Source organism: Balaenoptera physalus (assembly GCF_965194825.1).
Source record: "Balaenoptera physalus genome assembly, chromosome: 2".
Classification (NCBI taxonomy): Eukaryota; Metazoa; Chordata; class Mammalia; order Artiodactyla; family Balaenopteridae; genus Balaenoptera; species Balaenoptera physalus.
In genome coordinates this window covers 71,668,053-71,691,504 of record NC_138883.1, presented here as the reverse complement: position 1 = coordinate 71,691,504, position 23,452 = coordinate 71,668,053, and the positions used below count along the sequence as shown (strand labels likewise).

The 23,452-nt window shown below is 33.7% G+C and overlaps 1 protein-coding gene across 6 annotated transcripts in view; it reads right to left on the bottom strand.

The window, feature by feature from the left end:
* NOVA1 (NOVA alternative splicing regulator 1) overlaps positions 1 to 23,452 on the bottom strand; it is a 141,218-nt gene that overhangs the window by 36,041 nt on the left and 81,725 nt on the right. The gene's annotated exons all lie outside the window — the stretch shown is intronic.

Sequence of the window (23,452 nt, the reverse complement as noted above, 5' to 3'; positions counted from 1 at the left end):
GCGAAGACCTAGTTGGGTGGGATAGGGAGGGTGGGAGGGAGGCTTAAGAGGGAGGGGATATGGGGATATATGTATGTATATGGTTGATTCACTTTGTTGTACAACAGAAACTAACACAACACTGTGAAGCAATTATACTCCAATAAAGATGTATATAAAAAAAGAAGTGTACCTAATTAAAAAAAAAAGATGATATACTAATGCCAATAAAATAATGTAAAATGTAGAACTCTAAATCCCAAAAAGGGCCAGCAGAGCCAGAAATCCTGAGAAGTTCTGAGTATATCATTCATTCACTGATATAACCAATACTTACTGAGCACGTATAAAAGAACTTTGGGTTAGAAACTGGTAACACAGATGTGAAGATCTATGCACCCAACTTTCAAAGCACATACTCTTACGGGCAAAAAACAGACATCAAGCCAGAGAATTATAAGATACTATGATATGAAAAATAATGGAGGTGTCTACATGGACGGCACATATGGTTGGTCTACAGAAAAAACAGCATTTAAATCAGTGGGGAGAAGGAGTCTTGGAAAGTTTACATAGTAGGTAAATTTCTGAATTTTTACCAACCTTTATTCACTTACCCTGTTCTTTTAATCACAGCAACAATGCTATCTGACATTTTGTATTTGTTTATTTTTTTACTTTTCTACTAGAATGCAAGCTCTAGGAGGACAGTTAATTAGTCTGTTTTGTTTTGTGCTATAGTCTCCCCCCAAAGCCTAGAGCAGTCCCTGGCACATGACAGGTCCATGACAAATATTTATTGGAAAATGAATCAACCCTGCTTTTACTGATTATGTAATTTTAAAAAGATATAATATCATAATTAAAAACATGTTAAACTATTTTTAATTTGAAATTGATGAATAATTGATAAAGATACTATTAATATTATTTGCTTCATATCTGGTGAATAAAATGTAGACACATGATGTGAGACAAGACTAAAATGAAATTGGTTGGGTCTAATATGCAGGTCCTTTAACCCATTTCATACTTTACAGTTATACCTGAAGGCAATAAAAACAAATGATTAGCTTTTCAGACTATTTTGAGCCTCCCTGGGGCATCCTGATACTAAACTGTAATATTCTGCTGAGCAGCCCAACACAACAAGCACATAAACTTACTTCTCAGACGTAACTATTCCTTTACTAAACAGTTATCAGAAAGTCAAAAGAATGGTATTTTAAAATTTATAAAATATTTGTTTTTGAATATGAAAACTTTCAAGTACTTAGCATGTATCCTCTTCATACCACAATTTCAAAATTCTAAGCCACTCTATAAAATATTTTTAAAGTACATTTTGAAGGACAAAAGTGTGAAACTACACACATGAAAAAAACTGCATGGAGTTTACACTGCTTTAAGGATTAATTGCCACATAAACCATTTTCCTAGCAGTTTTAAATTTTTAAAAGAATAGTAAAAGATTATCACTCTTACCTTTAGAAAATTAGATCACAAGAATTAGGAGCAGAAATAAAATAATATTATATGAATAATATTATATGACTCCACCTAAATTAAACTTTCCTGTTTTAAATAATGAAGATGTAAATTTATGAAAAGCTACCATTTCCTAATTTGTACAAAATATTTCAATAGAGAGCAATACCTTTCAATTGTAAGGATGGAGACAATCTGAAAAACATACCGTGAGTGTGAAGGCTTAATATTTCCTGTTTCTCCTAATCAGCTTTTCTCATCCTTGAATATCTTGATGTATCTCTGTATCTATTCCTGGGTAAAACGATCTAGTTTATTAGGGATACGCTAGGGAGTCTTTACAAGGTTGTATTAATTGTCCAATAACTGACTAGAAAGGATGAGAACTGATCAATGTAGCTCATGCAAAGTGTTCTCATCTAAGTCAGCAGACAATACAAAACACAGATCAGATTACATTCCTGCTTTTGGAGACAACTACGGAGGGCTCCTTTGGGGACGCCAAGACAGAAAAGGAAGTCAGTCAAACCTCAACAGAGATTTTTAAAAAATAAAACATGGTACTAAGTAACTAAAGGGACTATATAATCCATGTTGCGTTTAAAATTCAAATTTAACAGAATACATACTGTGTCAGACAACACAATAACCCCAATACTCTTCAGACTGTATGACTAACAAGTGGTAAATGGAAATCACTGAGCCATAAAGAAATATGATTGTCTAAAACTAAATTTCACATAGCATGTATGAGACAATTTGGAGATAGTTTATAGGTCCAAAGTTGCAATAAATATTCTTTCAAGATTAAACTATACCACTACCATTAGAACTACTACCAAAAAAAAAAAGGAAAAAAAAGGAAATTGTAATTCCACCAATGGAAACTGCTGCAATCCTCAGAAGAGATGCTGTCATATTCTTCTACTGAACTCTAAAGGACTTTTCACTTAGGTAACACAAAACTATAATTTTTAGGAGAAAGTCACAAAGAGGGAAGACTGTCAGGTATATGACCAAACTGTGTAACAAAAATTAGCCTATAAATCATAAAAGTTGCTGTTTTTTGTCATCTTACAGGCTTTTAGGGTCCATTAGTGTCTAAACTGAACTGCGAGTTATTCATCATTTTGTTTAACAGCAGCATTTACTTCTCTTTGCAACAGACTAGCAACAAAAGCTGAAAAATTACATAAAAGTATATGCTTATATTTTTTATAAAGTAAAGATACAGGTGTATAAGACACCATTAATTTTAAGGGAGAAATTAGAAAAAATTAGGAAAACCCTAACAAGTAGGGTCAAATATAGGCAGTGAAATTCAAAATAGCTTTAAGTTTCTACTTCACATGCAATATCATCAACTGAATATGCATGTTTCTAAAATTAGGTACAATTATAAGATTCCAAAGCAAAATTCTGATATACATTTAATAAAATAAATCCACTCTGTGCTACTATAACCTCGGACAAGTCACTTAAACTGTTCCTGCTCCTACCTAAGGCATTCTATCACCTGTGCAGTAGACCCCATCCCCTCTTAACTACCAAGCCCAGTGTTTCTCCAGGTATCATAATTTTTCCTTTTCTAGTAGATCATGCCTATCAGCAGAAAAACATGTTATAATTTCTTCAATTTTTAAAGATCCCTCCTTTATGACAGAAATAGAAAATTATCCTTCGGTAAAGCAAATGAAATAACTGATTTAGGCAAAGGTCATAAAATCATAAGATGAAAGGTTAATGGGCAAATTTCAACGGAATCATCTGGCAGTCACCAGCTGACTTCACTGATCAACATTAGCATAACTAAGAGTGTGAAAATCAAACATACGCCTCTTGCCGTGATGTAATATGAAGCAGAGGCCACCAACTATAAAGTATGTATCCCAAAATAGCTGAACCTAAATCTAATCAAACTTTAGCACTAGGTAACAGTTTACAAATAATATTGAAAACGGAGAAATAAATTAGATGACCCAGGAAGAAGAAAAGATACAAATCAAGAATGTAAGACAGGCTACAGGATAATTAATCTAGTTTCGTCAAAATAGGAAAGACTGTTCTCTAGACTTGAGTCTTAAAAGATACAATGATCAAAGGTGAATCAGAATTTGACTGGATCTAAATTCAAACAACTTTTATTTTAAACATAATTGTGGCAATCTCATAAAAACTGGGGATTAAATAGTATCAAAGGATTACTGTTAATTTTAATAGGTGTGACTATGGCATCAGGTTGTGTAAGAAAGTGCCTTTTCCCTCTCTTTTCTTAGATGCATATTGAAGTATATACAGCTAAAATGACTGGGATTTGCTTCAAAATATTTTTGCAACAACAAAAATGAGTAAATGAAATACGTATGCCAAAATCTTGATATTATTAACAAACATGAAAGAGGTTCTTTCTTCTTTGTATGTTTGAAATTTTTATAATAAAAGAAAAACAGGGCTTCCCTGGTGGCACAGTGGTTGGGAGTCTGCCTGCTAGTGCAGGGGGCACGAGTTCGGGCCCTGGTCTGGGAGGATCCCACATGCCGCGGAGCGACTGGGCCAGTGAGCCACAACTACTGAGCCTGCGCGTCTGGAGCCTGTGCTACGCAACGGGAGGGGCCGCGGCGGTGGGGGGCCCGCGCACCACGATGAAGAGTGGCCCCCGCTTGCCGCAACTGGAGGAGGCCCTCGCACGGAAGCGAAGACCCAACACAGCCAAAAATAAATAAATAAATTTTAAAAAAATAAAATAAAATAAAAATAAAAAGAACTTGCTATAAAAAAAAAAAAAAAAAGAAAAATATTTTAAAGCGCTCCCTGACCGCATACCCCTCTTCTGGTTACAGCTCAATTTCCTTATCCCTCAAAATTCCTTGAACAATTCATAGAGATATATCTCCTCTTTCTACTTCTTCACCACCCATTCCTGTTTTTCTTGACTCTACTCCAAGATGGCTTTTGTCCCACTACTCAACTAAAACCACTTACCACAGCCATACCTTGGTAAATCCAATCTTCGTGTCTTTACATTGTCTGACCCATCAGCAGCATTTGACAGAGTTGACCAGTCTGTTCTAAAAACACTTCATTGGGCTTTCAGGATACCATATGGCCCTCATTTAATTCAATTCATTCATTCATTTGACAAAAATCTATTGATTCCCCACTAAATGTTAAGTATTACACTAGATACAGCAATGACCAAACAGACAAACCTGCTTTCATGGCGTTCCTACTCTAGTTCATGCAGACAGATACTATACATAAAACAAATAAAAAATATAGAGAGAGGATATGAAATGAAATTAGTACTACAGAAAAAATTTGAGGACAATACCAGGATAAGGAAAGACAAAAATAAAGTATAAAAGAGACCTTGTCTGTCATGTTCACTACTGTATTCTCAGTGTCTGGAATAGTGCCTGGCACACTGTATACACTCAAGAAGTATTCTTTGAATAATGCATAACTCCCTGAGTCTAATTTTCTTACCTGTGAATCGAAAACATATGATTGACTTTAAGACCTTTTTACCTATAAAATGTCTATAAAACCAGTAAGCCTCTTTGGGTTTACAAGATGAGTCAATGTATGTACAAATGAGATATATTTTGGGAAATGATTTAAAAAACTATAATAAGTTATAAATTATAATGTCAATAAAAAGAATACTTGATTTTATTACTGGACTGAATGTCAATATTATGACATAGTATGAGTGTGTTTCATGTTTGGTAATGGCAATCATTGTTGCTTTTGTTGTGGTCATCCATGTACAATGCTTGGTGTCAGTCTATTTATCTCTTGTAAAAATAAAATACAGTGTGTGTGTGTGTGAAAAAAAAAAAAAAAAGGAAATGATATAAAAAAAAAAAAAAAAAAGAATACTTGATTTTAAAAAAGCTTTGAGAAAGGTAATAGGAAAAATAATGAATAGCTCAGTAGTTTTTTTCTTCCCAGAATAGAAAAGTAAACTCTAAAAATGTAATCTACCTAAAAGAATAAAATTAGGGCGAAAAAAAGGAATGCTTTTTGCTGTATAAAATACAGTCTAAAACTTTTTAGATACCTGAGACCGATTTCAACCAGAATGAGTCTGGTTTAGAATAATGGGTATATACTAACAATCTGATCCACTTATTTCCAATGGTCAACTATAATGAAAATTAGCAAACATTTTGTTTGGATGTAAGAAAATGCATCAGTTTATACTCCTATTGAGAATATAACTCAGTATCTTATGATAAGATATTTCTTTAGGAAATATTAGTGTCAGTCTAGAGTAAGAAATCTGGTTGAATGAATATCAGTGAAACATTGAAAATGAAAAATACCAAAAATCTAGTCGAATATTAATAATTCTATGACAACCTATAGACAATGTTGTTGGCCTCAAAAAGAACTAAGAAAATGGAAATGCCAATTAACTCTGCAATAGGCAAAAACTGAGGTTTAAAACAAAACATGATATATACTTTTTTGAGTAAGATGGCAGCTACTTACAGCACCGAGAAATTACTAGATCTGGATAGCTAATATTCTGAATGGATAGGGTTTATTTTTTTCAACATAACATTTAGCTTCTACCATGTTTAAGAAATATCTCCCAGTTTGCTACATATTTTCAAATATATTTAACATTTCCATAATACTTGGAAAAAGCTATATAGTTCCGAACAGTAATAAAGTGGCAAACTCAAGCTTTCTTTGGCTATGTATGTCTATTTATCCTTATAGAAATGGTGCTCTGTGATTGGTATTTGTTCTTTTAGTTTTCATATTCTTTTCCTTCCTGCCACTTACCCCTGCTGTTTGTTGGTACACCTGATTCTAGCAGGCTCCTCTCTTTACTTCTACTTTGCTGCTTCTACTCCTCAATGGCTGGATAACCAGCTAAGCAAGGTTGTTGCAACCATATAAACTAGCAATGGACAGATTCCTAGTGACAACCATAGGGGATGGTTGACCTCTGTGAAATCTATTCTGGCTTTTTTCCCCTTTATTTCTGAATCTGAGGCCAGAATCAACAGGCAAAATGTTCCTTTAATGCTTTCTTAAGGTTTAAAAGTGCACGTAGGCTTTATTTTTAAAACTAAAATAAAGAGTATAATTTTTTAATGAATAAAGTGATTTACAGTAATTCTTTATTCTCGATCTATAATCATGGTAATCTAATTATGTGAATGTCTTTGTGGTTTAAGAAAAGCAAAAACATTAGCTCATTAACTTTCCTTTAGTTTAACTATTAAGAGTAAAGTATACAGTATCAATCAGTAGTAATAATATTTATCATAAATTTCAGGTTAGAACAAAATGTAAATTATTTAAAAAGAGAATAAAAGTATACATATAATATAATTTATAATACATATATTTAATATTTTATTAATATAATTATGTATTATACAATGTATTATATGGTATCTCATTTAATGCTCACAATTACCAAGGCAGATAATATTTTTTTCAACTTACAGGTAAAGAAGTGAAAGCAGCTGGGCCAAGGAAACATAACTAACAAATTCAGAGAGAAGATTTTGTCCAATACCATATTTTTTCCATTACAACACATACCTTCTGAAAATATAATATTAGGCCAGCTACCAAATTACATCCTTTTAAGAAAGTCACATATATTTCAGCCTGATGATGGAAAAATAATTTTCACCCAAGCTTGATAATTTTTTTTAATGCATTGAGTCATACTATTAATATCACTTCACAGATTTATTTCAAATCGGGCATAAAATGAAAGAAAGACTGACCCTTCTTACAGAGAACAGACCACCATAGGAGGTGGTTAATAATTGTGTGGGCTATTAGCAAAGTTTTTAGAACAAATTTTCAGATCAACAAAAGCACTTAGAAAAACTGCCATAAAAAGTAAGTTCAATTTGTAATTGCAGCTTTCATAACATTGTACAGTTTTGCACATTTGATAAAGTTTCCCCCTACCCTACAATTATTAGGGGAAAAGTATACTATTTCAAGAAGAGGGTTTTTTAGAAAAGGAAATCATAGGAATTGACATCTCATAATACAAAGTAATAATTGCTTTTCTTCTTCTGGTGATTAACTCTCTACACAATCATGTCTCTACTTCTAAACTGTAAAAATCTGTAGGGGGCCATCATAACATGTCTTAGTCCCAAATCAATATAGTGAAGCTTGAGTATCTGTTTATAGAACATGCTTTAACATTAAAATATACTCAATTAAGCCAAAGGATGAAAGTATACTTTTCAGAAAACTCTAAAAGTACTCATGTTTTTCAAAGAAGTTAAGATGAAAGAATGAATGACAGAGTAGATGTCCAGCTTCTCACTCACTCAGTCTCTGTCCTATGCATGCAAATGGCATACTCATTTACTTTTAAATAGCAATTCCCACAAAGTAACATCAGGAGTTTAGGAGACTCTAAGTTCTAAAGAACTGTGAGGTTTGAAAGCAGACATATCTGAAAATTCTAAATAATAATTGTAATTCATTTCCAGTTAACTTCTGAGGTCACGCAAAAGATCCTACTAATAGTTATGATGATGACTAGTTGTTCATTCATCTTTAGCACAGGTTTATGCTACGTCCAGAATTATAGTAATCCTGGGATGGAGGACAAGATGGCAGAGTAGAAGGACCTTGAGCTCACCTCCTCTCACGAGCACACCAAAATCACAACTAACTGCTGAACAACCATTGACAAAAAAGACTGGAACCTACTAAAAACGATATTCTACATCCAAAGACATAAGAAGAAACCCAACAAGATGGTAGGAGGAGTGCACTCATGATATAATTAAATCCAATACCCCCCTGGGTGGGCAACCCACAAACTGGAGAACAATTATATCGCAGAAGTTCTCCCACATGAGCGAGAGTTCTGAGCCCCATGTCAGGCTCCTGAGCCTGGGGGTCTGGCATCAGGAGGAGAAGTCCCCAGAGCATTTGGCTTTAAAGGCCAGCGGGGCTTGAGTGCAGGGGCTCCACAGGACCGGGGAAACAGAGACTCCACTCTTGGAGGGCATACACAAGGTCTTGTGCACACTGGGACACAGGGCAAAAGCAGTGATTTCATAGGATCCTGGACCAGACCTACCTGCTGGTCTTGAAGGGTCTCTTAAGGAGGTGGGGGGAGTGGCTGTGGCTCACTGTGGGGACAATGACACTGGTGGTGGAGGTACTGGGGAATATTCATCAGCATGAGCTCTCCTGGAAGCCACCATTTTGGCACTAAGACCTGGCCCCACCCAACAGCCTGTAGGCTCCAGTGCTGGGATGCCTCAGGCCAAACAACCAGCAGGGAGGAAACACAGCCCCACCCAGCAGCAGACAGGCTGTCTAAAGACTTCCTGAACCCAGTCACCTCTAGACACACCCCTTGACATCGCCCTGACCACCAGAGGGTCAAGACCCAGCTTCACTCACCAGTGGGCAGGCACTGGCTCCTCCCACCAGGAAGCCTGCACAAGCCTCTAGACCAGCCTCACCCACCATGGCACAGACACCAGAGGCAAGAAAACTATAACCCAGCAGCCTGTGGAACTAAGTCCGCAAACACAGATCAGAACCTATCCTGGGACCAGCTGGTCCCTGGCCCTTGGGTGACAAGAGGGGAGTGTACTGCTGGGACACATAGGACATCCTTTACAGAGGGCCACTTCTCTAAGGTTGAGAAACATAACTAACCTTCCACATACATAAAAATACAAATAGAAATTTAGACAAAATGAGACAGAAAAAGAGTATGTTCCAGACGAAGGAACAGAATTATAGCAATCCTAGTTTGGTTGACATTATTACCTTTTGACTTCCATTATGGATTTTAGGAATATAAAAACTGCCATGACTAAATTTTATTTAAAATGTAATCACATTTTTATGAGTATATATAAAATAGACTTCCTGACTTTGCCTCCACTCCCAATCAGTGTCAACATTTTTGACACTAATTTGTACTCTTAAATTTCTGCTATAAGAAAAATGGCGCTTGGAATTTTTCTAGCTATTCCTTACAGACTAGTAGGAATTCACTTGCAGAATTTTGTGAACCACGCTTGGAAGCTGGGGACACAGCTTGCAACAAACATGTGATATCAAATCAAGCTCAGAAACTCAAAGTGTGACCAGTAGTGGCATGCAGAGCTAATCAAAGTCATTCAAAAGTCAGGAGCAAAACATACCACTGGACATGCAGCATAGTAACCAGATCTGAAGAGTGCTGCTGCTATAAGCTGACAAGAAGAAGATGAGCATCTCTGGTGATAGCCCCACTCCTACCATATGACATAAGTTATTACCTTCAGAGCCATAGAGATTAATGCATTAGCAAATCCAATATGAAAGCAAAGCCCACATTTGCATAGAGTTTGAGAGTGAATTATTCAAGTCAAAGAATGATAACAATTGTTATACAGTTGATCATATGCACCATATCAAATGAACATAGAGGAAGCATGAAGATTTGTGACCCATTAAGTTGCTGGGAGAAGGAATATGGGAAGGTAAATTTGTAAAGTTTGGGAAAATGATAAAAATTTCAAGAGTATATGAAATCCTTTATTTTTAAAATTATTACATTAAAGATATTTAAAATGTATTAATTGTGGCAGTTTTATATACACTGAATTAATATAAAATGACAAAATATTTTTAAATTGTAAATTATACATAACAAAATTTGCCATTTAAACCATTTTTAATCACACAATTTAGTGGCATTAAATATATTCACAAGATTGTGCAAATATTACCACTATCTATTTGGAAAATTATTTTATCACCCCAAACAGAGAATCTGTAACCCTTAAGAAACAAATCACCATGTCTTCCCTATATCCCCTAGTAACCTCTAAACTTTCTGTTTCTATGAATTTGCCTATTCTAGATATTTCCTATAAGGGGAATCATACAATATTTGTTCTTTTGTATCTGACTTATTTCATTTAGCATAATATTTTATCCATTCATGTTGAAGCATATACCAGAACTTCATTCCTTTCTGTGGCTGAATAATTTTCCACTGAGTATATATAAAACATTTTGTTTATCCATTTATCTATTTATGGACACTTGTTTTTACCTTTTGGCTGTTGTGAATAATGCTGCAATGAACATTAGTGTACAAGTATCTGCTTAGGTCCCTCTTTTTCAGTTCTTTTGGGCATATATCTAGTAGTAGAATTGCTGGGTCATATGGTAATTCTATATGTAGCTTTTTGAGGAGCAGCTAAATTGTTTTCCACAGCAGCTGCACCATTTTACATTCCCACCATCAATGTACAAGAGTTCCAATTTCTCTACCTCCTCAATAACGCTTGTTATTATTGTTTTTTAATAATAACCATTCTAATGAATGTGAGGTGGTATCTCATTGCAGTTTTGATTTGCATTTCTCTAATGACTAATGATGTTGGGTATCTTTTCATTGCTTACTGGCCATTTGTATATTTTCTGTGGAGAAATGTCTATCACACTCTTTGCCCATGGTTTCTTTTGGTTGTTTGTCTTTTTGTTGTTGAGTTTTAGGAGTTCTTTATATATTCTAGATATTAAAGCCTTATCATATAATTTGCAAATACCTTCAGATATATGGGTTTGTTTCTGGACTCTCAATTATACTCCATTAATCTATATCTCTATCTTTATGTAAGTACCACACTGTTTTGATTACTGTAATTTTGTAGTAATTTTTGAAATCAGGACACATAAGTCCCCAAATTTGTTCTTTTTCAAGACTGCTTTGGCTATTCTGGGCCCTTGCTTTTCCATATGAATTTGAGGACTGGGTTTTCCATTTCTACAAAAAAGGTTGTTGGAATTTTAATGGGTATTTAATTACATGTGTAGATTGCTTTGGGCAGTATTGGCATCTTAACAATACTAAGTCTTCTTACCCATGAACATGGGATGCTTTTCCAATTATTTATGTCTTCTTTAATCTTTCATCTCCTTACTTAAATTTACTCCTAGGTATTTTTTTTTTTTAGGTGCTATTGCAAATGAAATTGCTTTCTTAATTACCTTTTGGGATTGTTCCTTGCTGGTATATAGAAACACACTGATTTTTGTGTGTTGATCTTATACCCTACAATATTACTGAATTTGTTTATTAGTTCCAGTAGTTTTCTTATAGATTCTTTGGGGTTTTCTACATATGGGATTATGTCATCTACAAACAGAGATAAATTTTACTTCTTCCTTTCCAATTTGGATACTCTTTAAAAAATTTCCCTGTTCAATTATTCTGGCTAGAACTACTTGCACAGTGTTGCACAGCAGTGGAGAAAGCAGTTGTTCTTGATCTTATTAGGGAGAAATATTATTAGCTTATTAGCTTTCAGTTTTTCATTTCTGAGTGTGATATTAGATGTGGGTTCCATAAATGCCCTTTATCGCATTGGAAAAAAAAATGGCAATATTTTGTCAGGAAAGAATATACAAATCTACCACGAATACACCTTGTTAGTCTATACTCTCCCTGTACATTAGTTTTCCTATTATCATGATGCTGAGAACAAGTAGCACAATATCTTATTTAAATAGTTTCAGCATGCCACAATATATTTAGAGAGAAATGTGACTTTGGGGATAAAGGTGAGGCTCAGAAGTTCTTCAGAGTTCGCCAGCTCACTTGCCAAAAGTTATTTTTGTATCCTCTGATGTGAACAGACAACAGAGTATCTTATCACTTCATTTTTTTCAATATGAAGTATTAATTATAAACTAAAGAATATCAGAATATATTCGTTATAGGAGACAAAAGTGATAATAGATAATACATCTAACACCAGTTCGACTGTAGCTTAAAACTGGTGGCTACTGTTCAGATGAGTTTCTGTGATATCACGAACCAAATTTAATTGACCTACCTATTATACTGTTAGTTTTAAAAATATGTCTCAGAAAATGGCAAAATTGTGTTTCTATAGTAATTTTTTATAATTCTAATTTTTGTTTCATATAACCCTTTCTCTTATCTTTGTCTCTATTATTCTGGATTATTAAAATATTATGGATAAGACCTGTCAACTGGAAGAATCCCAGACTAGATGTTATCCGTAACAGAGGGTGATTGTCAGACATACTCATGTACTTTCATAGTAATACATAACTTTCCATTGGTTTAAATCTCGTGACCCTCTGGCTAGTCCTTTTGACTTATAATCCACTTGAAGACAGATCCTTGGACTCTTGGTCGCCCACTGGCCTCTGATCCATGTGAGGACAGATGACTGGCTCTCTGTCATCCTCTGGCCTCCTTTCCTTTAGAAGGAATCTCTGAGTCTTTGGTTTCCTGTCCACTCTCTGGCCTCCTGCCCTTACTCATTAACCTACCCATGTGAAAAAATCCTTGAGTAACCTTCTTAGTTCATCTGAGTCAACTGTTCCCTTGACCAGTGGCTACCACAACACCTCGGTATCTCACTACTCCTGCTCCTCCCCCATCAAAGACCAGTACATCATTTTTAGGAACAGAAAAGAAAGGTCAGTAGTATCATACCTTTAAAATAATAAGCTGGACCGTAACTTTACCTGTCCATCATCCTAAAAGAGACTACCGTTCCTCATATTCCTGTATATCTAAGTTACCAGCAGAAGCCTAAATCTCTCCATATAGTCTTCTCTATATCTCTGAATATGACCCAATTCCCTATCCTCTGTCTTTCTAAACCTCTTCATTATGCCCTCTGTTACCTCAGTTTCAACATATGCTCCATATGCAAAACCCCTTTTCTGAATGTTCCTTTTAATCTCACGACCTGATAAAATCTGGCTGTTCCCTACCTCTTTATGTCCCACAGAGCTCTCTCAACTGGGGCAGTTTTTTTTCTCTCAAATCTCAGGTTATTTGGGCCACAGACTGTTTACATATTCTCCTTGCTCCACTTTGCCACTCCCTTGCTCTCTTTGCCATCACTTCTTTTTCTTTCAAAGTTTTTGGAAACAAAGGCTGAACAGGAGTACAGGTATAGAGGTAGACAGTGAGTCAGATGCTAAAGTTTTCAGTCAGTTCGAATGATAGGGATACTGGAAAATTACAGCAACGAACAAAAATAGCAAGTTGTATACTATTATGGCATTTTACCTTTCTTCTCCAGGTAGTAGCCTCAGTTAATCATTTCCTTCATATGTAAACACTTTCTTCCTTTGGCTTTCTTGTTGCTACTCTCTTCCTTGGATAAGTAATCCAGTTCCATGGTTGTAAATGCCATAAAAACATAATGTGAACTAATTTACTCTCTTTCTACTGACACCTCCTAGTCCAAGTCATCATTGTCTCTAAACAGGACCACTACCATAGCCTGCTTCACTTCTTGCACCTCTATAATCCACTCCTTGTTCAAAGTAGTTTCTTAAACACACGAATCATATGTAATTTACCTGTTTATAAACCATGTACTGCATTCTCATTGTAGCATTAAATCCTTTACACTGGCTTTCAAAACACCTCACAATCTGGCCTCTGCTTAGTTCTCAGTCCTCATCTCATATTACTCTCCCTCTCTTCTTCACTCTAGGAAGCTGGGTCTTTTTTAGTTCTTGGAAAATGCCAAGCTTGTTCTCACTTAGGCCTTTTTTGCCTACTGATGTCTATACTAGGAACACTTTTCCTGTGGCTTTTCCCATACCAGCCCCTTTCTCATTATTAAGACCTTGGTTCAGTGATACCGCAGCAGAGAAGTATTCCTTAACAACCGTGAAATAGCTTGCTCTCAATCACTATTTATCACTTTACGTTCCTTTACTTTCTCCACGATTCTAACACTTTCTGAAATTAAAGTTTGTTGTAATTTGCTTACTTCATTGTTTGTCTCTCCCCACTGATACAAAAAGTCCAAGAGGGCAGAAACCTTGACTATTTTGTTCACAGCTGTATCCCCAGCCCAGTACTTAGCAAATTGTTCATAAGGAATTATTAATTTAATGAATTAAAACTATGGCCTTGGATGACAAACATTACAATAAGATTTTATTAATCCAGATCAATTACATTAAATCTATTGTACATATTAAAAGAAGAGAAAAAAATATATACAGAGAGAAGTACTGAACAGATGAACTATCAACGACACCAGGTAAACCAAGGACCATTATTAGACTATTTTCTTTTATTAAGGATCATTATTAGATAATGTTTCCTAATGAAATCTACTAATGCATGTATGTAGTATACATTTCTCTTTCAGAAGATTATGTTCTTTCTACTAATCCTTTTAGAAACACCCAGGGAAGGACGCTCAGCTCAATGCCCTCCTATCCAATTATCTACTGATTATTCCTTGGAAGGTACATCTAACTCCACAGAATAATTTTACAAAGGTTTTTTACCAGGGAAGCAGTAAACCAATTCTCTACTTTGGAGTATGGAGTACAGATGAAACTTCATAGTCAAACTTAATCACTGTAATGATAAAATATCAAATCCTGACCACAAATGAAGAATTTCTTACAATACTGCTGCATATCAAAGCATGATGTTTTAGCTTTGGCATCTACTAAATGCCAATAACTACACACTGCTAAGGAAAAAATGTCTTTATCAATTAAATTATTTGACCAAATTCTGTTAGATTAGAACTAAATCAAAGTTTTAATATATTGATCATGACCATTTCTATGTAAAAATTCTAAACTATATGACTTTAAATACAGTTCAAAGGTGATGATAAAGGAACTGCTAATATGCAGTACTTCTAAAGGACCAGAAAACATTATTTACTCACTCAACAAGTCTTTAATAGGCTCAAAGGAACCATGACGTTATAAACATCTATCATCAACTAAAATATTCTGAAAAGAAAACAAATGAGACTTATTACTGTAATAGTAAAATAATTTCACCTGAAGTAAAACTATCCCTAGGTCTTTTTCTATTGTCAAGATTATAGACATTTGCATATGTTATAAGAGGGTACAGTATATTAACAAGCTGAAATATCACAGAAACATAAATGAACAAAACACAAATTTGATATTAAGAGTAAATTTGTCTGAATACTTTACAAAGAATCTTATTTCTGAATAAGACCTTTAAAAGAGCCCGGAAAGGTTGACCCTGGGAATATTATAAAATAATTTCTGTGAATTGATTTAAAAGGAATGAACATTTGGGGAATTTAACCTCCAGTCTTCTTATTAATCATCTGAGCATATTTAAAATTAGAGACCAATAATCTAAAACTATACATAAAGTAATGTGAATGTGTAAGGTACAGCAAATTGACTTTTCTTCTCAAACTTCTAATAATGTAGGGGAGAAAACCTCTACTGACAGGAAAATTTTAAGCTACAGGCTACTATTTACGTGTAACTCTAAAAAGGAAAATAAAGTAATATAGAAACTCCATGGATAACGTTAGTATGGAGCCTACTAAAAAATTTACAAGGACTTTGACTACTCTTAGTCTGGAGAAAACATATATGGACTTTAAGCACTCCTGTGTTCCTAAGATATCATGTTAGCAGAAGAGGTATACATAACTGATCTATTCAACTTCGTCGAAAATTTACTCTTTTATGGAAATCCAGGTAGGGCTTCCTTTTCTATTGTATACTAAATGCCTACGGTGTGGAGAAACAAACTCAATATATATTACTTACAGTGCTACAAACATAGCAGAACACCATCTTATTAGCCACAGTCAATTCCAACATGGTCTCAAAGTTCAGACCTACAATCCCCAAAGCCATTGTATTTGGTAATACTATAGTGCTGGTAATACTATATAATTACTCTACCACATAATTATCAACGTCTGCTTGACTATTTCCCCAGTAATTCCATCTATTTTCATGTAGGTCTATCTCTGTTTTTAACTATTTTCTTAGATGTTTTAACTGAACTCAACCTTTTACCTCAGTAACTCCTATTTATCTTTCAAATCTCTGGCCAGGCATCAGTTTCCCAAAGTTTTACCTGGTTTCCATACCTCCTCCTATGTGTAACCACAGCACTCAGTACTTCCTTAGAATAGCAATTATCACAGATTATTACAGTTGTCTATTCACTAGCCTGTCCAGCCCTCAAGAATATGAGCTCTTTGTTTATATGTTTATATTGTTCGTCCTTACACCCACAGCATCCTGACATATGTGTGTGTCAAAAACTTAATAAATATTTATGAATTAATAACTGATTCTAAGGATGTATATACAGATGGCAAGTATTAGCTCAGTAAAGCTTTACTGAAGGGGTTACACTTAATCTGAGTTCTAAATCATATGAAGCAAGTATTCATCAGCAGATGTGAAGTAAGAAAGGGGCATTCCAGAAAGAAAGTACATGTGTAAAGGTAAGGAAGTTTGAGAAAGAAAGGTCTGCCAGAACCATGATGCCCCATGTAAATGTATGCTCCATACAGTTGGGAAAAAAAGTTCAAGGGAAATATGGAAAGAGATGAAGATGAAAAAATAGTGAGAACCCAGATCATACAAAGTATTTATAAGAAAACAGATATTATTATTATGAGTTGAATAATATGACCATATTGGTAAAAATTTTGAAGTTGCCACTTCAAGAAAATTTAGGAACTGAGAGAAGTATTTTTAAAAAGAAAAAACATAATCGTGTTATACAATCACCTTGTTTTAAGATAAGCTGAAGAAAAAGATGTAAAATTTTCTTAAAGTATTAAAACCCCCAAATGCTAGTCTAGCACCTCTCTAAGTATATTTTACATAACACTTGCCCTACAATATGCTTCGTGAAAAAAAAGAAATCTCTGGTCAAATACTTTTGAGGGGAAATACTACATATAATATCCTCCCCTCCGAATGATTCACAATGTACATCAGCATATTAAAAATATAAAGTCCTACAATAAAGAAACACCATTTAACATTTTTATAAATAAATTTAATTATTCATGACACCTTTTTGCATGTAAAACCTATTAGCATCCTGCACAAGCAGTTTTTTACAAAATAATCTCTCCAAAACTAAAATGTCACAAATCAAATTCCTATTTAAATTATTCACCTTACAGTTTTAAAAAGGTAGCAATTCACTATTATTTGCAGAACATAAAGCCAAGATGTTAAAAAAGAAAGATATAACACGTTAAGGTTGGAAATAATCTCCATTACCATTGTCTTGAGATTGTTAAAATAGTATCATTCTCATTATGCTAGTATATTTGTGGCCAGAGAAAATAAAGAGGCCACATAATGACATACAGTTGTACAAGTGCTAGGGATGAGGGGCTAGATGTGGATTTAATTGCATATGAATGGATACACAAATCCCATATGCAAATACATGTATGTGTACTACACACAACATTAAAGGTTGATATATACCAACCATTATGATTGTCTTTTTAAAGAAAAATTCATTGGAAGTATGACAAACAACAGATTTGATTTGAATTTATACATAATATTTTAGTATAGGGAAAGAATGGCCAGATTATTCTTGTTTCTTATTAATACAGGTAGGAAGTTAGGAAGTTAATTTTTAATTATTATTTTATTAAGAAAAAGATACAGGTATTATTGGTAAAGAATCAAGGGACTATCCTTTTTGTACTGAGAGTTCTTCATTCTCAGCTTCAGCAAACTTCCAGCAAAGCTGAAATTATATTTGATACAACAGATTTTAAAGTTTAATAATTATTTGATCAGAACAAAATATTCATTAAGCTGTTCTAAGACTATTCAGCTATTAAAATAACCAAATCTTTATTGAAGTGCTTATTTATTATGAATTCAAAGTATTCAATCATTCTTCTCTCATGTTTCTGATTTATGAAAATGAAAATAAAGGGAAAAACTCACATGGCTTATATGTTTATATTATTGAGTATTATAAGAGAAATAGTTTCAGCAAGGGCTGAAAAATACATGAAGATATTTCAGATTAAAGCAAAATGACAAATTCAAAATAATTACATTAGCAGCTCAACTAAATCAATTTCTTCAATACTGCTAACATGATGAAAATGGTTTGTTTTTACTGTTGTTCACCTTTAACAGAAACCAACTAGTTCCTTCTACCTTTTTTCTCTTTCATCATTTTGCAGTTCTTTTACAGAGGCTGATGTTGGGCTGAATTTCATTTGCTTTACTAGTCATGGATATTATATGGATCGTGTTCCACCTTAGAACATGAGCCTTCCGATATTTGTAAGTTTCTTGCTAACATGTCATGGAATGTAAAACCTATGGGACTTTGGGACCTTAATTTAAGCCTGTGGTACTAAAGATGCAGCTGTTCATTTGCAAGTAATCATCCCAGCTATTAAAGCCATAGTACAGTAAAAAAAAAAAAATAAACCCATTTTCTACTGTTTTTCATTCTTTCGAAGTACACAGCAGTCAGAATTTCATAGTAGTAGCTTTTTTTTTACTTGCTAAGAACATATTTTCCAGAGAAGACAGGTTATTTAGAATATGTCTTACATGAAAATATAAAATTTTATTACAGGTGACACACATAACTGACTTTAAAGATAATATAATGTTTCCAGAAATTTTAAAAACCCACTATGTACAGTTAACTACACTGCAGAAACTGAAGGGTTAAGGATCTGTTGGCTCCTTCAAAAATTTATGATGCCACCAAGTTCAAATATAAACAATTACATTTCATAAATTAAATAGTTCTGACAACTGTAACTTTCCTAGTAAACTTTAAAAAAACCTCACCATCTCACCTTACTTGAAATATGATATGTACAATGATAACACTGTCTTCAAGTTTTGGGTTATAGTTCTTATGATGACATTTTAGAATCACAAGATAAATCATCTAGTTCTATATAAAGTGCTATGCTAAACAATGTTCTTTCCAGCTGTCTTTCCCCTAATTGAGGATCAATCAAGGATTTAAGTCACATTTTTTGTCATGTCTGCTTAGTTTCCCTTAGTTTCTCATCAACAATGTATAAAGGTCCCTATTTCCATACAGATGCTTCAAAACAGTTTAACTCATATATACTTATTAATTCTCTAGATACAAAACAAAGTTAGAAGGCTAAGATCAAACTGGGAGAATCTGCAAGACTGTAATTTGCTAGATTGATAGCTAGTACTTATTCCACCATAAGATATGAATAAGGGTTCTTAAAAACTCTTAAGAAAAAGATAAACATCAACCAGGAAAAAAATGAGCTAGGTATATAAATGGCCATTTCACTCACTCTCTCATTTGCACACCCAACCTCACATGCACAGTACATATCCTTGTGTCATGATCATACCAAAGAAAGAAAAGAAAGCCAAAGGAAGGGACGGAGTGAGGAAAGAATGACTTAATAATCAAATGCAAAAATATTCCAGTTCACTGTACTCAAAAAAGCAAATCAAACAACAATCACCTACCACTATAAAGCTCTGATTGGCAAATAACTATAAAGGTTTGGTATGAATATGTAGAAATCGATACTGTAGTATAATCTCGCTCTAATTACAGGTTGGCACATTCTTTCTGGAGGGCCATTTAGCAACAAGTATCAAAAGTACTATGACCCAGTAATCTCATTAAAAAAAAATTTAAAATTCACATGAAACAATTTGAAAAGCACACAGATACAAATAATGAGTTGTTCATCAAAGCATTTTTTTCTAATGGTAAAAAAATTAAATCAAACTTAAGGTTCAGCAAGAGGAAGTTGGTTAAATAAACTGTGATTCATCATAAGAAACCATAAATAAGTTTATGATGAAAACCTTTATTTACTGCCATGGTAAGAGGTTCATGATGAATTAAATGAAGAAAAAAATCAGATAACAGAATAGTTGGCACAAACCAAAACATGGAGTCCCCTGAGCATATTTGGTACCTCTTTAATAACATGTTTTAAATAGTTGTTCAATGTATAGTGAGGGTACATATCTCTTTATATTCAAATTAAAGAATTATATAACATGAGATTTTCTGAACCAGAACTTTCTGGAAGGCATAATAACCATTTAAAATCTGGATAAAAGTGTAAGTTATTCATTACTTAAAAACAGTACTATACCATGCATTACTCACTTGTAGAATTTCAGTTGACTTTTCTAATGTTCAACTGACTTTTCTTATGTCAGGTGAATGTCAATTACCTACTTCACGGTCCACAGCACAGCCTATAGCTACAGCATGCACCTTACATATGGACATCACAAAAACATTCAACAGATTTTACTTCCATTAAATAGGTACCTATTTCAATGGTACTGGAACTGCTTTACATTTTTATACACAGTATTTATACACACATGGAAACCTGAGTTAACAAGAAACATATTTTCAATTTTTTCAGTGATGTTTTCATATTTAACAAAGGTAGATGTAGCTCAAGATAGGAGAGACACTTCAACATCTGTCCTTGTCTTAAAATCTTAGAAAGCTATCTTATTGAACCAGAGTTTATAAAACATTCCTGAATAAGGAAGATGGCCATTCTTACTAAGGCAGGTTCTCTCCATCATGTGCACCCCTTGTACACTCGCACTACATTATGTTTTTGTAAAATCTTACTTATGCTATTATTTGTTCAATTCTTTCTCTTCCTTAAGGGCAGTGACCTTGTATGACTTTTTACTGATGTATTCCCAGTGCTTGGAAGTGTGCCCTATGCACAGTATTTGTTCAGTAAATAACTGTTGAATGAACAAATGGCAATGAATGGAATGGAAAAATTAAAACAGCCCCAAACTCACAGAAAACAGAGACTAGTTCACACTCTTAAGCAGCAGACAGAAGTAAGGGCGGGTTGCTAGAGCGGGAGATTGAGTAGCTCTTTGACACATGCGCAGGAAGAGAAAAGGGAATTAATCCCCTGCATCCTCCCTTCCTCCACTTATGCTAAGGAAAAAACATGGGCTTCTCATCCCAGGTAGTAGCACTGACTACAGAAACTGTGTCTTGAGAGTCAGGGAGTGCTTGATTAGACACACTCAGGAAAACAGGTAACTACAGACATACTGAAGAAAGGCCTGTAGAAAATCCTACTTAGGCTAACAGGTAAGCTCATATATAAAGATAAGTACAGAACCAAGATATCATTATACATTTGAGGAAAAATAACAACAGCTGAACAGTGTTTAAACTATACATAATTTATGAATGAGATGAACAGTAAACTGAATGGTTTTCTTTTTTTTTTTTAATATCTTTATTGGAGTATAATTGCTTTACATTGTTGTGTTAGTTGTTGCTGTATAACAAAGTGAATATGCAGTTGAGCAAAAATAAAAAATTAGACCAAATCATACTGTTCAGAGATAATTACTTTAAAATTTGGTATACAGCATATTATTTCCTACTTTTTTCATGCATATATGTGTGTATTTTATATATTTTGTTAATAAAACGACATTGTGCTTAGTAGAAGTGAATTAAAGAAAACTATTCAAACTATAATATGCTGTATACCAAATTTTAAAAGTAATTATCTCTGAACAGTATGATTTGGTCTAATTTTTTATTTTTGCTCAACTGCATATTTAAATGTTCTTATAATATTCATGTGTTCTTGATATTCATAATACATATTAAAATAAAATGACACCACTGTAAATAATTAAAACAGTGTTTCAAATATTTTGTTCCATTTTATAATTTATAATTCATTTAGAAAAACAGCACTCAAGTTTAAAGAGCTTTTTAAAAAATCTCATTTCATTTGTATTAAAATATTTTAAAATCTTAAAAATTAGTCACTCAGAGAAATTTAAAAAATTTTTAAAAATCAGTTGTACATAAAAATACATGCCCATCTAAAACTTACCACCCTGAGTAATCAAAGAATACAAGTAAATATTATAACCAATTGTATTATCAGAAAAAATATGTTCGAATGATAGAATATTTACAATACAGTAATTACAGCCTTCTAATAAGTGCCAAGTTATTTATCATTTCTTAGAAAACAAATCTCATTCTTAGAAATCTCATTCTCAGGCCAAAGCTATGTTACCAGTACCTGCATAAATTACTCTTTCTTTAGGCCTAACATTTTTCTAGGTTATATAGACATTTTGAGTTAGGCTAGATAATCTTTCAGAGCATAACAATTACTTCAGTAGATTTTTAGAAGAATAGTTTTATCTGGGGTTCATAAAAGGAAGCAAATTCAACATCATAAGATAGACTTGGGGAAAAAATTTGCTTTAAGAAATCCAAGAACTTTTCATGCTTAGCCAAAGTAAGGCCACATTGCTGGATTTAAATCACAGTTCTCTTTATCTTTCATGAGTCCTCTAGTCCTCCAATGATAAAGAAAATCTTGACCAGTGCTGACCTTGAACCTGAATGGCCTCTGCAGACAGAGACATAAACAACTATCCTTTAAGGGTTGTCAACACATCATATTTGGTATCAGATATTTGATACCAAATAAAATTAAAGTCTGGAAAATTTTATTAATCATTCAACAGTTATCTGAAATTTCCTGAATTTCACTTTTGTACTGATCCAAACAAGCTCAATTATTCATATAAAAAGATTACTTGACATGTTGCAAAGAGCTCATTTGTATATATTAGTGATTTGAGATGCCTTAGAGTTCCAAGTTAATGTTGTGATGAATTTCCAAACCAGCAGTTTACAATTTCTTAACTGAAGAGCATTCTGGTTGCTATGTGCTAGTGAATAGTGTGAGAGATGTGAAATTCCTTAAGTATTGATTTATCATAAGTTACATTTGTTATGTTATAATAAATAAATGCTTAGCACAATTTCCAAACTTTAAGGTATCTACTTAATTAAAACTCAGATAAAGGGCACATTGACTTAATTAGGATGATAGCAAAAAAAAAAATACCTCAGTGGAACACATATTATTAACTTGGAAAAAATAGATTAATGTCAAAACTAGGCTCTAATGGCATGCCTGATGATATCTGCAAATCCTGTCACAGTAGTTAACAGATTTGAATTGATAACTGAAGCATGTTTCCTACTACACAGCCTTTTATTCATGTTAGGCTGTTACTTTTTACACTGTTATGGCTAAAGAAAGCCAACCCCCCTTGATTCAAAATCGTAAAGAGTGCTTTTTACAAA